The sequence below is a fragment of the Leptosomus discolor genome, chromosome 19, assembly GCF_034619465.1.
Source record: "Leptosomus discolor isolate bLepDis1 chromosome 19, bLepDis1.hap2, whole genome shotgun sequence".
NCBI lineage: Eukaryota > Metazoa > Chordata > Aves > Leptosomiformes > Leptosomidae > Leptosomus > Leptosomus discolor.
This window is the reverse complement of record NC_141409.1, coordinates 10546767-10560955: the sequence shown is the minus strand read 5'-3', so window position 1 is coordinate 10560955 and position 14189 is coordinate 10546767.

Here is a 14189-nt window from a genome sequence, read left to right as displayed (position 1 = left end):
AAGACACTCTTATTTTTGAGACAGAAAACAGTCTTCTCAGAAATCCCAATGTAGTAAATTAGTCCCAGGAGGTAACAGACTGAGCTTTTGCTACTGTAAATAGACTTTTTCATTATTCTGGAGAATTTTGAGGCCAAAAGACTGTCCCAGCATATTGGAAAGTGTAAGTAACTGTCTCACTTCTCTGCAGAAGAGGAACATTAAACAAGCAGAGCAAGACAGATTGATTAGTTCTTCCATTTAGCTGGCAGGGTCTAAAGAGTGACTGTTGTTGCTGCTTTCACTTGTTTCTCTTGCTGGTGAGGAAGGACACACACTCCAAAGCCCCCCACCCCCGCCACGACAGAAAGAGCTGACACTGGGAGAACAGAGGTCCAGGTCCATGTTCTCATCAGCTTCAGACACATGGCGTTGGTAACCACCACCATGAGCTGAGGAGCTGCCCCAGTGGGGTTTTTTTGGTTTTGCTCTCAGCTGCAGACACCATTGTCTCTCTTGGCTAGGCACTACAAGGTGACGCCTATGCAAGCTGCGATGGGAGTTACGAATGGTTTTCCAAAACCCTGCTCATACTACTTTGTTTTTCTAAACTGGGAGGTACCCATGCCTCCTGCCTTATAGCAGGGTGATGGCACGTGCTTTGTCCTAGGGAGGAAATTATTTTGGGGAACCTTTAAGCTCTGCTTAACCCTCTGCTCCATTGAACTCAGCAGCACAATAAGTATCCCCATGTCTCAGCTCTGAAGGGAATGCATCAGTCTGGTCTCCTGTGCAGTGAATGTACATTTAGGAGGCAGCTTGAGGCATTGAGGTGAAAGTTTAGTTTCTCAAAACCATCTTTTGCCTTCTCCCCCCTTTCTTAAATTATGGTATGGATATGCCAAACAACCTCTAGAAAGCTCATATAATACTGGAAAAGATTAAAGAATTATTTCAGCATGAAAGCTGAGTAAGAAGCTATGCAAGATTGGTAATGGTTAATGAAGATTGACTGTGAAGCTGCTCAACAGGAAAGTATGAGCCTAAGAGCCACGATGCTATAAGCAATCTATACAGCCAAGAGGGAAGGGAATATCACATGGGAGTGGATGAGGCTGGCTGGGTAAGAGGAGCTGTGCCTGACATGAGCTGCATGGTGTGACTTCAGATACACTTCAGGAGCCAAGACCTGATCCCAAAGTCCTTCAAGACTGAAAAAAGCAAACCAAGAAAACCATCAAACAAAACACACTAGCCCAGTGAAAAAAAAAAACAAAACAAAATAAAAATCTGCAATTCCCATTTTATACTGGACTGGAAACAGAAAGTTTAAAATCCAAAAGACAAGACTATCCTGAAAAGGATTTTGGATCAAAAGCAGCCCATCCTTTCACCTTTCCTCCCTGCTCCTAGGGATTCCCTCTTCCCAGCCTGGGGGGGAATCCGCTTTTTGCGCCAGCATCAACCCCATTTCAAGTGTCACCCCCACTACTTCAGCCTTTCTTCTATGTATTTTCTTCTGCACACAACAGGCCACCCTGGTCTGGGCACAAAGCCTGGCTCTGCCCTCAAAAAAAGCCAACAAACTGCCAGACCTCCAACTTCAGCGAGGTGGATGGCGGGGGCCAGACCCCGGCAGGGCAGCCTCGCCGCCCTGGCTGTACCAGGGCAAGGAGTCCAGCAGAGCCCCGGGGGGGGTTGACTCCTGTGAGCACAGGCAAGCCCTGCTGCAAGCCCAGGCACTGGTGCAGCAGCCACACACCCACAGGGCCTCCTGACAAGCAGCAGCTGTACCTGATGCAAGACCTCAATTGCCACCTCTCGAGCACCGCTGCAGAAAGTGCTTTTAAACTGCACATTTTCCACCAGCTTCACATTTCCCCCCACAACTTCTCAATTAATTTCCCCCGGCTTTTAGCACCACATTTTCAAGGCCTGTTTGGCAAATTACATCAGACAGACTGCAGGTAACATTGCCCTATTTCTTTTCACTAGTATTTTTACCAACATTCTTTGCAAAAAGCAGTGCTGATCCCATCATTCCCAACTCCCCGGTTCTCTAGCAGACACCCAGCCACCTCCCTGTGCCATCTCAGGGATTGGAAAGACTCTTCAGAGATCAGAAAACCCCTAAATCATCTTTTCCCTTGTCCCTCCTCAAAGTCTGCTTTGACTCACAGTCTGCAAAGGGGTGCCAAGTGAGAACCAACAAGCAGAAGAGATGAGCTGCTGCTTTGATTTGGGTGAAGAGAAGCAAGTTCTCTTATGTCAAGCACAGAAAAAGAGTAACAGATTGGACCAAGCGTTTCTGCACTGGTGCACCCACAACGTGACCACCACAATAGTGCACCTCAATGTGCATTCACCAGCAGCATGAGCTAATGAGGGCTTCTCACCTGCACGTCAAAGGAAGCACACGAAGACACCTAACAAGCATTTGGAAAGAAACCTGCAACTATCAGCTTTGCAGTCTGCAAAACTCAGCTGGTCTTCAAGGAGAAGCCAGTAGTTATTGCTAATAGCTGGAGCTAATTCATCATTGATTGGGAACACAAGAGACACTTGAGAAGAAAGCAAACCAGTCTAAGTGCATCCCAGCACCAGCAGAACCACATCCCAATGTTGTGGGTGCCCCAGCCCTCCTCCTCATTATTTCACCACTACACACCTTAATTGTTCACCGAGATACTTGCTTTTAGTGACACCGCAGGGAGAGGTCAGCTCCCATTTGCCTGGGACTTAAGGAGTTTTTCAACTTCAATCGCCACATCATGTTAGGTCTGCTAAACTCTTCTCTGCAAATAATTAGAGACAGTAATTTTGTATTATCTTTGACTAATGAGGAATGGTGCCTCCAGTCTCTGGAATGCTAGTCTGTGGTTATGCCACAGATTATTTTTTTTTTTAACTCTTTCAGCTGAAAACTATCTCCCCCCCTCGTGAATATCACACACTGCTCAGCTGGACCCAAGCAACCTGCACCAACATTCAAGCTGAGGCTACAAGTGAGTTTTCGTTATTTTAGGTCCTCACTCACACACAAGCTTACAAGCATTTTATGTATGTGATGACTAGAAATCTGATGTTGCCACCAGCCGTCAATGGGACTTTTCTCGTTGACGAAGGTATAAACATTTCCCCATTGGACTCAGTGGGAAGTATGCATAGCTCTGTGGTTTCCCTTCCCAGGGATCCCAGCCAGCTGTCATTTGGTTTCAATTTAAGTGGATTCACACCCCTTGACTTTAATGTGGCTTTGAAATTCAGGTTCAAGGGAATCAAGCTAAGCCGTGCACAATAAATATTACAAACCAAGATATTTTGCCTTCTTCCCTATCAGTATTAAGCAAAGAACAAAAAACCCCCAGTCACTGGAAAGGTCATTACTATATTTGTAAAGGTACTATCCATTCACAGGAACAGTTCTTGTCCTCTAACTAAATCCCACTTCAGCAGAAGTTAAAGTTTCCCAGCTAACAGCAACCTGTTCTCTCTGAGCAAGGTCAGAAGAAATGCACCTCTCCAAAAGCCACTGTGGCCTGGGGAGCATCCTCAGCCCTTTGAGTTAGAAGATCATAGGACAAGGGAGTGCCTTTTAGCTTTATATTCCACATTCTGTGCAAAATAACAGAGCAGTCTAATGCTGGGGTGCTACCATAACGCAAATTTTTTGATTCCACATAAGTGTATTGAAATGACTTTCTCTTTCTCATACTAAGAGCACACATACGAATAGTTTTCCCTCCCTTAACATCCCTCTCTCTATAGATATGTGCTGGGGTATGTCTATAATTTCTAGATCACCCAGTAGCAGACTTGCTCTGACTCAAGCTTTAATACCCAACCAGCTGTTTCTACAGGACCACTCAGGAATTTTAGCCCGTCATTACCCACAGTATTCAACCTGGCCCACATCAAAAGCTTACAGGCTTTTTTAAGATCAAATACAGAAGGAATACATGAAATCTCTGTAAGAAAGAAAATACTCCCTTTGCCTTCATTCCCAGGCAGGGAGCCCTCCCCGGGCAGAGCTGCCCAGCAGCCTGCAGCACCCGCTGTACCAGGAGCTGCTCCCCAGACCCCACCAGACAGAGCACAGCACTTTGCAGAGGAATTCCCAGAGAGCATTTCCCACCTTCAGCACTCGCTGAGGAGCAGCCTCTCAAAGGTGCTTCCCGAGGACAGCAGACATGGAAAAAGACCGATATCCTCCAGCAGCCTTGCAGGAGCAGGACCCAGAGGAAGATCCAAGCTGGTGTGTCTGCCCCCCAGCTCAGCTCTACCTGCCCCAGCACCACCCCAGTCAGGCAGAGGGGAGGGGGCTACCTATGGGCTCCTAATGAAGCTCACTCCTGCTTTGCTCAGTCACCCAGAACTGGGCTCAGCTGGCGGCTCAGCTGTTAATAATGTGAAACTTCAGCCTCCTGCTGCTTTTTTCCTAAGCTTGGCAATTCCAAGGTGTTTCTTGTAAATCTTTCCCTCCTGTCCTACAGCTCTTCTCCCCCAGCAGATGTAAAACCCTGCCGACTGCCCTGCCAGAGCAGGGCTTGCACAGCAGCCCCGTGCAGAGCCCTGACCTCTGCCAGCAGGGCAGGAGAACGTGCTGTGGGATTTGCTGCAATTGCCCCGGAGCGGGCAAGCAGATGCTCTGCTCCAGATCTCCGGATGGGAAATAAAAAGGACTGCTCCCACCAAGGCACTGCCGCGCTGCGAAGGGGAGCAGAGGTGCCAGCCGCCGCTTTCCTAGCTAATTTCCACATCAGGGATGCGCCTTCTGCAGACACGAATTCCCACTGCGGTGTAAATGAGCGCAGGATTGCGTTTTATTTCCAGCCAGCTGATGGCAACTTTTCCTCTCTAGCATCGTATGTATAATTCATCGTACAGTGACATTTTAGGGCATATCAACTCTGTAGCTGCTACCATGTCACAGCTTTACAGGTCCAAGAAGTGTCTGTTCCTTTACATTTCTCTTCCCTTCCCAGCTGCCCTGTTCCAACGTTCAGCCACTTTACCGTACATCATTAAACTCCCCCTACACTGCAGCCCAAAGGGGGCTGCACGTCGCAATGCTGAAAAAAATCCCTCTGTGTAGTCAGCCTGTGGTTCGTGTAAAGCACCGAAAGGCTGGGGGAAAGGCACCGTCATAAATCAACATTCAGTTGGAGATCGGTGCGGCGATTGCAAAACCAGGTCCCGGGTTAACGGATCAGACGGTGCAGGCGCCGTAATGAACGAAGAGGCTGCAGACAGTAAAATTTCCTGTTTGTATTTGCCACTGCGCGATGTCCCTCAGCATCGGGGCTCAGATCACGACGGAAACCCGAGCTATGGTTAGAGCGGGGCGATTGATTTGTGTCCTGCCCTGATGGACATTTGCCCACGTGTAGGACGATAACACCCGCACGGATCTGCGGCATTCGTGGGCTGCTCCTGTTTATTGTGGGTCAGTGTGTTTAACCCAGGGACGCAGAGAATACAGGGATTTATTAACCACCCCGAGCCCCCCTCGCTCTGCTGCAGAAGCAGTCCTTGGCACAAGGCTGCCCGCTGAGGCCAGGGTTGTTGATGCAAGACAGAGGATTTTCCTTGCCTTGAGTCCCAGCTGGTTTTCCTAGGTTAGTGTTAGGAAGCCAGCAGCAATGCCCTGTTGCAGGGTGCCGTGAAAGCATGGAAAGCACAAGCCTTGGTGCAGAGTCCACTCGCTCTCCCTTATTTTGCCTCGTCCCTACCTGACGTATAATCCTGTACCTAAGCGCACGCACCTCAGCGCTCGGTTTGGTCGGGGCAGGCGGTCCCCATCCCTCGGCATGGGAAGCAGGACCCTCATGCAGCACCAGCTGCGTGCGGGAGCATGGAAAACAGGCCTGGGAACCAGCTGCAAAAATCCCACTTCTGGGCTGGCTCCAGTTTACGGGCCAGGCTCTGTCTGTTCAGTCCTTCTCTTCATCTCCAACGCATTTGAACTCGTCAGGTGCCGCAGCCAGTGCCTGATTCAAGCCCTGACCCGCTGGTCAGGGACTAAGTCTGAAAATTCCTGCCACCACCATCACATTTCAGCTGCCTGCTGCTTTCTCCAGGGCTATAAATGAGATAAGAGAGAATATATGTTGATCTAGCAGTAAATACAATTGTTTATCTCAAAACCTGAAGCTGTCTTGCCGGAACAGCGCTAGAATTTGATCACTGATGACTAAAAAAAAGGAAGTGTAAGAAGCAACTCTTCATGCCCTCTCCCATACAGAAGAAGGGATGAGATCTTGGGTTTTATGGAGTTCACCTTCAAGGGAAATAGCTGGCCACTGACCCCAAGCCTTACCTTTGCTTCTTGCCAGCTTTGCCTGTCACTGGGGGCACGGATGGGGTTTACTTCTGCAGACATGACACGACATCCTGCAGAGCGCCAAAGCAGGTCTGGGTCACAAAGTAAACCTTGCTGAGGAGTGGTGAGGAGCCCAAGAGCATTACTGCCCTGGGCACAGCAGGCTTTAAGTATTGGGTCTCCACTGAAGAAATCCCAGCTTTAAGAGACGAAGGGAGCACTCATCAGCATGCACGGGGAGAGGGTGCCAGGGATCAGACCCCACCACAGAGCAGGGCTTGGCTACCTGGCTGAATAAGCTATGGCATGGTGTGGGCAGAAAGGAGGAGACTTCTTTCCCGTAAAAACATCCATCACACCTTCCAGTTGGTCTGGCAAGTGCTAAGTGGAGGATTTGATTTCTGGTACCCAAACCCTGCAGACAGACGGGCTTATAAACAAGGTGATGCTTATACTTGTTTTGCTCTGCCACGCTTGGAGCCGAATCTGCCGTGTCTCTCCAGCACAATACTTTATTATTAATTTATTAATAAAAAGAATGGAGGGAAAATAACTCTCCGGGGATAGGTAGGAACTTTAATTTAGCAGCGAAAGGCTTGGCTGCGCCAGCTGGAAATTCCTGAAGTTATGAACATGAGGTAATTCTGACGTAGGTGAGATATGAAGGTGGAGCATGTCCTCGGAGAAGGGTTCAGAGCCTCCCTGGCATCTCAGGCTGCAACTCGCCCTCTGCCACAGCCACAGCAAGTGCTGTGATGGTCACCCCCTGCCATGTCCCTCCAGCTCCCATCTGTCCCAGGAGCAGACAGATGTCTGGCTTTTTCCCTCTGGAGCTCGGCCCTCCAGCCTGGAGAGCCTGGGGAAGTCCCCCTGGAAGAAGGAGACCGGCATGAGGGCTGCAGCCCTGCTGTTTGCTGTTGCAAGGGCGCGCATGTGTCCTCTCCCGGACTGGGACATGAAGGTCGCTCATCAGCTTTTATGCTTTTATTTGGAAACGGGACAAAGCTCAGGAGCAATTACAATTTGTGCTGTAGCAGCACACACGAGAGAGCAGCCTTGTGGCTAAAGGCTTAGATCTGGATTTCATCTCAGCTCTGCCACATGTTCTTTGCATGACCTTTGTCAAGCTGTTTAATTGCTCCGTGCCTGGGTCGTTTGGCTGCAAATGAGTGAATGGCTCTTTTCGACCACTCCTTATCTCACTTGTCTAACTCGCGTCTAATTTTGGTCCAGCAGCCCTTTCTGACCGTGCCCATGCAGCACTGTGGGTCCACAAGGAATCCTCCAATTTCCCTTCATAAAGGAGATGAACAGAGGAATCACCTGCGGATGAAGAACTTCCCTTGCAGCTCAGGTTGTTTAGCCCAGCAGAGCAGAGCAGAGGTACAGCTGGGGAACTGGACATCGCTTCCAGTGGAGCACCCCAGCCAGTGCCCCTGTCTCAAACCCACCTCCTGTGGCTGCTGGCTGAAGGGAGCTGGGGGATATGCACGTACACACCCCCCCCCAGAATAAATGATGGGAAAAGCTGGCCTTCTCAGAGGAGGGGCAGCAGTAGGGGCAGATAGAGGAACATTTTATTTGTATTAATTTATTTTATTCCAGTGAGCTATCAGCAAATATCACACAGAGGTATGGCCAAAGACCACTGCAGAGTTTATACACCCTGGCCAAGAACACCCCTATATATATGTGTGTGTGTGTACACACTTGTACAGGGCAGTGCCCTCTGCAACACGGGATAATTCAGGAGAGGTTTAAGGGGTGCTGGTGGATCTCAACAGACCTACAGCGGGCTCCTGGCCTGAGAGGCCTCCAGCTGCTGATCCATATACAAAACGTTCCCAGTCCTGCATCATTGCTTGGCACCGTGTATCAAGCAGCTGATCCTCCTTCCACACCCGCCCAGCACCGCAGCCTTGCAGTGCATGGCAAGCGCGCAGCCTCGCTCCGCTGCAGCTAAAATCCACAGCTTCCCCGTCTCTCTGCTGAGCTGTGTTTTCCATTTACCACAAAACCATCTTTTTTAATTTATTTTACCTTTAATACAATAATCTTTAAGAACACTGTGTCTTAGACCAACTTCAGCACTTGAAGGGGACCTTGTGATACTATTGCCTTTAATCAGAGTTTCAGTAATAATATTTTTCTTTCTCCAACTACTCCCTTGTTAAGCTGCTGCTTCTCCACTTCCCAAATAGTGGCAGGTTCTGGTGAACAAAGCACTGTGGAGAAAAAATATGACATATTTGTCTTCCTTGAAGGCTCCTATGTTATAAAATAGATGCCATTCTGGGTTGTGGACAGCAGCCTGCAAGCGTCTGGTCTGATGTTGGAGTAGGGAGCACACGCAGCTAACACAGACTTGGAGTGACCCCGCCTGTGTCCCCGTCTCAGAAAAAAAATCACCATTTAAATACCCAGATCTGCACAATGAAGCATGATGGCAGGAGCTTTACAGACTTTTTTCCTCTCAAAATTGCCCCTCAGCTTTGGGAAATCTCAGTTTGCAAGCAGGACTTTTGTGTCTCTGGTGTGACAAAAACATAACCACGCTCCCTACAAACATCACCTCCACCGAAGCCCATGCCCAGGTCACGGTGTTGCATGGAAGCGGAGGAAGCAGCCAGAGCTCGTACTCATCTGGTGCTTCCTCAGCGAAGACAAGATTCCATTTTATACTTTAGCAAGCAAATGCCATTCCTGTGCCTTTCAGTCGGGGAGCAGCTAAATAAGAAGTAGCTCAAGTGAGGATAATCGCTGGCTGGTAAATAGAGGAGGTAGAACCATTCCAGCAGACGGTGCATTTATAAATTGAGACCCTCATGGTTATTATAGGATGATTTTATGTGAATTTTCCATTTTCAGCAGGGTTTCTTGTAAAACCTTGGTAAAACTTCCCCAGCAGAAGTTTGGAGCACGCTTTGCCTTCAAAGCAAGGCTGAGCCGAGGGCTGGCAGCGGGGCTGCCCGTGGGCTCTTAGTGCCAGCACTCCTGCCATGAGCTCCACGGGCAGGAGCGAGCAGAGGGCAGGCACTGCCGAGCCTGAACAGAGTCCTTTTCTCCAGGCCTGATCCAGATAACACTGGTGACGATGGGAGCTGGTCCTCTGGCTTTGCTGAGCTCTGGATCAGGTCCTTGGTTTGAAACAGAGGACGCAGCTGGACTGACCCAGGCAGTGAGCTGGCAGAAGGAGAGGAGCATCCAGTTCTCATGGAAATAAAACCCAAGTAAAGCTTAAACAACAGCTTTGGGACCAGGCTCAGGTTTTTGTCTCCAAGAATACCTACTGGCTTGCAGAGCAACCTGGCAGCTTTCCTTCTCTGTATAACACACAGCTTGGAAGATGACAGCACTGATAACATGGGATTCCTCAGCAGCTATCAAGTGCCAGCTAGAGAGCAGTATCCATCCCCTGTGACAGCTCTCGGAGTGAGCGGGACAAATGCAAATCACATCCAGTTTTGTGGCTGCAACTCCTGTGTCGTCTGCCAGCTGGAGCTGGCACCGTGCTGCAATCTATTGAGCAAAGTGCCTCAGACAGCGGTAGATCAGGACTCAGCATGGGAGAATCATTTCTGAAACGAGTTATGTGTTACATTATCCTTGCTTGTTCATGACCAGCCTAAGGAAAAGAGCTGCCTGAAATTAGATGTGACAAAGCAGCACCAATTTCCTTGTTTTGTGTTGCTGCAGGATTTCTTTTTAGCCCAGAGAGATGAGAGATGCTAAAATAGAAAGGCAGCTTGAGCTGATGTAAGCCCCATCAGAAGACTGTGTGATAGGGAAAAAAATTCCCTGTCGTAGAGCCTGCAGTGGATCTGAACAGGTTGGATCCAGCTGGACCTCTTCCAGGGTCACCAGAATTCCTAACTGAGGATTTGGGATCGATGGGAGTCCCAAGTGGGGTCCCTGGCCATTTCCACTGTGCTCAGGGCCAAGCAGTCCCAGCGAGATGCTGGAGCAGGAGGAAGGATGCTTGTTTCCTCGAGCGATTTTGATGGCATTCGAATCATTTCTTGAAGGTGCAGTGTTCAGAGACCACCTCTTGGCATTTCATGCACCCAAACAAACAAATTATTTAGGGCAGCGACCCAAGTGCCAAGCCCCAGTGTGCTAGTTTGCCGGCCACGGGAGCACGCTGGTGTTAAGAACTGATACAGCTACAAAACAGGGGATGGGAAACAAGAAAAGTCCCTACCCCAGGCACCAACCCGGCGCGTGGCTAAGCTGGAATTTGCTCCCAGGTTGGTGGAGCAGCCAGACTCTCCTGTAAGCGGATTCCTGTGCCTTGTGCCTCGGGCCCTGCGGGACTCCTCTTTTGCATTACGCCAACTGGGCTTGAAACACGGCGCTTTGCACAACTCGCTATCGAAGCAGAAGGGACCGTTCCAGCTACCAACCCTAAAAAGTCAGTGGCATCTAATTCACTTCTCTGTGAAGGCTTTTGGAGACTTGGCATATGGAAGGTGCTGTAAAAATCCATCTTCTGCTCTATAACCCGTGTCACCGCAAGAGCTAATTGCCTATCAATATGCCAGGTTTTTATAAGGCAATCCATTCTTCTGCACTCAAAGGAGCGTACTGTGGAAGGAGAAAATAAGAGAGTTTCTTTGTTGTTTTCTAACTTATGTTAAGCCCTTCCTGAATTGGTGTTGTTTTGTTTTACCTGTGTTTTTAAAACATCCCTTGGCCCCTGTGTCATCCTAGTACGATATTGAGTATTGAATGAGAAATGTGGCTGTTCTGTGTCTAGGAGCTGGTGCTAAAGGAACCAGAGGCAAATTTAAAAACTAGCAACTGTGTTTCTTCAGAGGAAAAACAAGACATTTTTATGTGCAACAGCACAAGCAAGCAGTACTAGATTCTGATTTTGATTAATAGTTGGCTAGAGATAATCTTAAACTATTGGGGATTAGGGAAGCAGTCCTCCAACACTGAAATCTTGGAAGGGGAAATCTGTCTGTGAGCCAAAAAGCTCAAGCACCAGCTTAGAAACAAAATAAGAAAGCAAAATTGATGTGGACAGAGTCTCAGCTGGTGACAGCATTATTGAAACCTGTGACGCTGTATGGCATCCATGGGCAGCGTGTTCGGCTCAGAAAGTCTGAGGGCTGATGTCCTTGGAACCAGAAGCAGGTATTTTCTTCCTTGTTATAAGGTGGGGATTTGAAATGCATATACTTACATCAGATGTTTAAAAAATTCTGCGGCTGTGAGAGCCCAGGCAGCACCTGCCACCACCCCTGCGCTGGTGGGGGCTGCTGGAGGGGAGCTTGCAGCAGCCAGGGCAGCAGGGAACTTCCCTGGGGGGCTGCTTTTGTCCTTCATCTCAATAGATTTTCTCAGCGTGGAGGTTTATACCTGATTTGGGGGGCACGGCTGTTTTCTAAACTCATTTCTGCAGCTGGGCCAGGGCTATCTGTCTATTTGATCCAAATCCCAGGCAGCTTGGTGTTGCTCCATTGAAGAGAAAAAGCTGCTGCAATCGGCCCCAAGAAGCAGGCGCAGCACAGAGGACCTAGCTGCAGTGCAAGAGACCCACAGAGCAGCCTGGGATGCCCCCAGTTTATTCCCAGTCCCATGCAGATGCCGTTAAACAGGCAAAACAGCAGGCGGGTTTGGTAACCAGCATCCATGGAATCTCACTGGTTTGGCCCTATAGCAAAAGTCGTCGCATTGGAAGCGGAACTGAGAGCAATTGAGTCTGATGGTACCCAAAGAGCTGTCAAAACCCAAGAGAGAACTGGTCTGGAGACCCCAAACCCCAGTGGTGGGTCCCAGGGGACTCACCCGTAGCGTGTAGCTTGCTCTGGATTTCAATTCCTCAAGCGCTTGGGGATGCGTTATATCCTTGGGGAATGGGTTCCAAGGCTTAATTGCTCTCACTGTAAGAAAAGGATGGCCTATTTTCAGCTTTTTTTTTCTGTATTTGTTTCAGGGTGGTGCAGTGAGGAGGTAGATGGACAAAGTGCTGTGGTGATCACTAGGAAGGTATACACATCTAGGGCCAGTTTCTTCCCTCTTCTACGAAAATAACTCCCCGAGTAAGTTGTAAGAGCTTTGCTCAGGTCTCTGAGAGCAGGACTGACCTCAGTTGATTGTGTTCTCAGAGAAAAATCTTCTGAAAACCACGTGGCTCTTCTCACCAAGAATTTGGACAATTATTTCCCCACTGGAAAAAAAGTGTTGGTACCTCTGTACAAACAAATGAGCAAGTGAGTGCAATTCTTCAAAAACACATCAGGGTATGTCTGCGGTGACAGCAGCAACAGGGTAGTTTTCCAATTTTCATTTTTCAAGAGAATATAATCACCAGGAATCAGGAGCAAGACTGGCTTCCAAAACTGTTTGCACAACTCCCTAAGAAATCGATCAGTTTGCTGTTTCTATAAATACCCTCAAAGACGCAGAGATACCTCAACATGTTTGATTCTTCTTCTGTCTTCTGTGAAATCTCCGATGTTTAAGAGGGAAATTCCCTTATTTGTCTTTATTTCTTAAGCATGTCCAGTTGTAAAGTCACTAATGATAGGGTTTCTTTATTTCATTAGTGTATGTTTGATGATAGCTCATAATTGTGATTATGACTACATGCATTCAAGTTTAAGAAGAGATCCCTTATATATTACTTTCCTTTGCTTCAGATATTAAAGACATATGCTTTTGAGCATGCAATAAATGTCTTACCATAAGAGAAAGACTAGATTTAGTAGCGTAGGTTTTATTCACTTCTTAAAAATATTAGCCAATTATTGAAAACATACTTGCTGAAATTCAGCAAATCTGACAGGGGTCTATACCTACAGCACAGCTAATCCTCAATATGTTTATTTAACAATCTATTGACATATATTTAACCCCCCCATTTGACTCAGTGTTGGGAGCAGGAAGGCAGCGGCAGGCAGGAGCCGAGTGTGCAGGGTCTGTGCTGCCGCCCTCGCCTGCTCCTCCCTGGGGCTGACGTGGCTCTGCTGTCCATCCGTCCGTCCAGATCAGTATGGATGGCACGTCAGCGGCCAGGGGGATTGTGAACGACTCCTCTACTCCTGGATTTGCGGTGCAACACTCATCCCGCTTGGGAAAAGTGGTTTTCCAGCACTGGCAAGGGACCTCTTCTCCTATGTCACCATGTCACCTCTATGGTGCCCAGAGGAGAAGAGACCTTCCTCCACACTCCCAGTTACAAAGACAAAGTGACCTGTTCAACATCCCATCAGGAATTCTGGGAGATATCTACCCATCTGAACCACAAGCATCGTGCTCAGACCTTCCATTCAGGGCTGACACAATCCTGGCACCAAAATGGGCATCAGCTGCTCCTTCTCCTTCCCGGCATTCACCAGCAGGGACCTCCTTGTGGGACTTTCACCCCCAAGTGCCACCCCAAGGAAGTGCCTGGCCCTGCGTATCCCAAAATCCGTTCTGACCAGCACATGGGGGAAAAGACAGCCAAAATAAATGAAGCAGCAGCATCTGTGCAAGGCGAAGGGGAGCAGGAGCTGCTGTTCGCTGCAGGCTGGTGGCTGGGTACATCCCACCGCTCTCCTGCTTATCTCTGCCAGCTCTGAGTTGAGCACGTGCTCCTCAACCCCGACTCTCTCCAGCCAAAATCTCCCATGCATATAAACTGCTTTCCCAGTCTTCTCCTCCCTGATGCCAGGACCGAGGGTTTTCACAGAGGCAGGTCCCTGGGAATGAATATTCCATCTGCAGTCAAGTCTTCAGGTGGAGGAGGACACTGGTCAGCGGGCTCCCAGCCCCTCTGCGAGACAGTGACCAACCGCACCCGTAGCTGCTCAGACCCACAAAGCAGAGCTGGGGCGACGGCTTTTCGCAGTCATTCCCTTCCCTGAGCCCAGCGCTGCAGAATAGGCTGTGCCCAAAA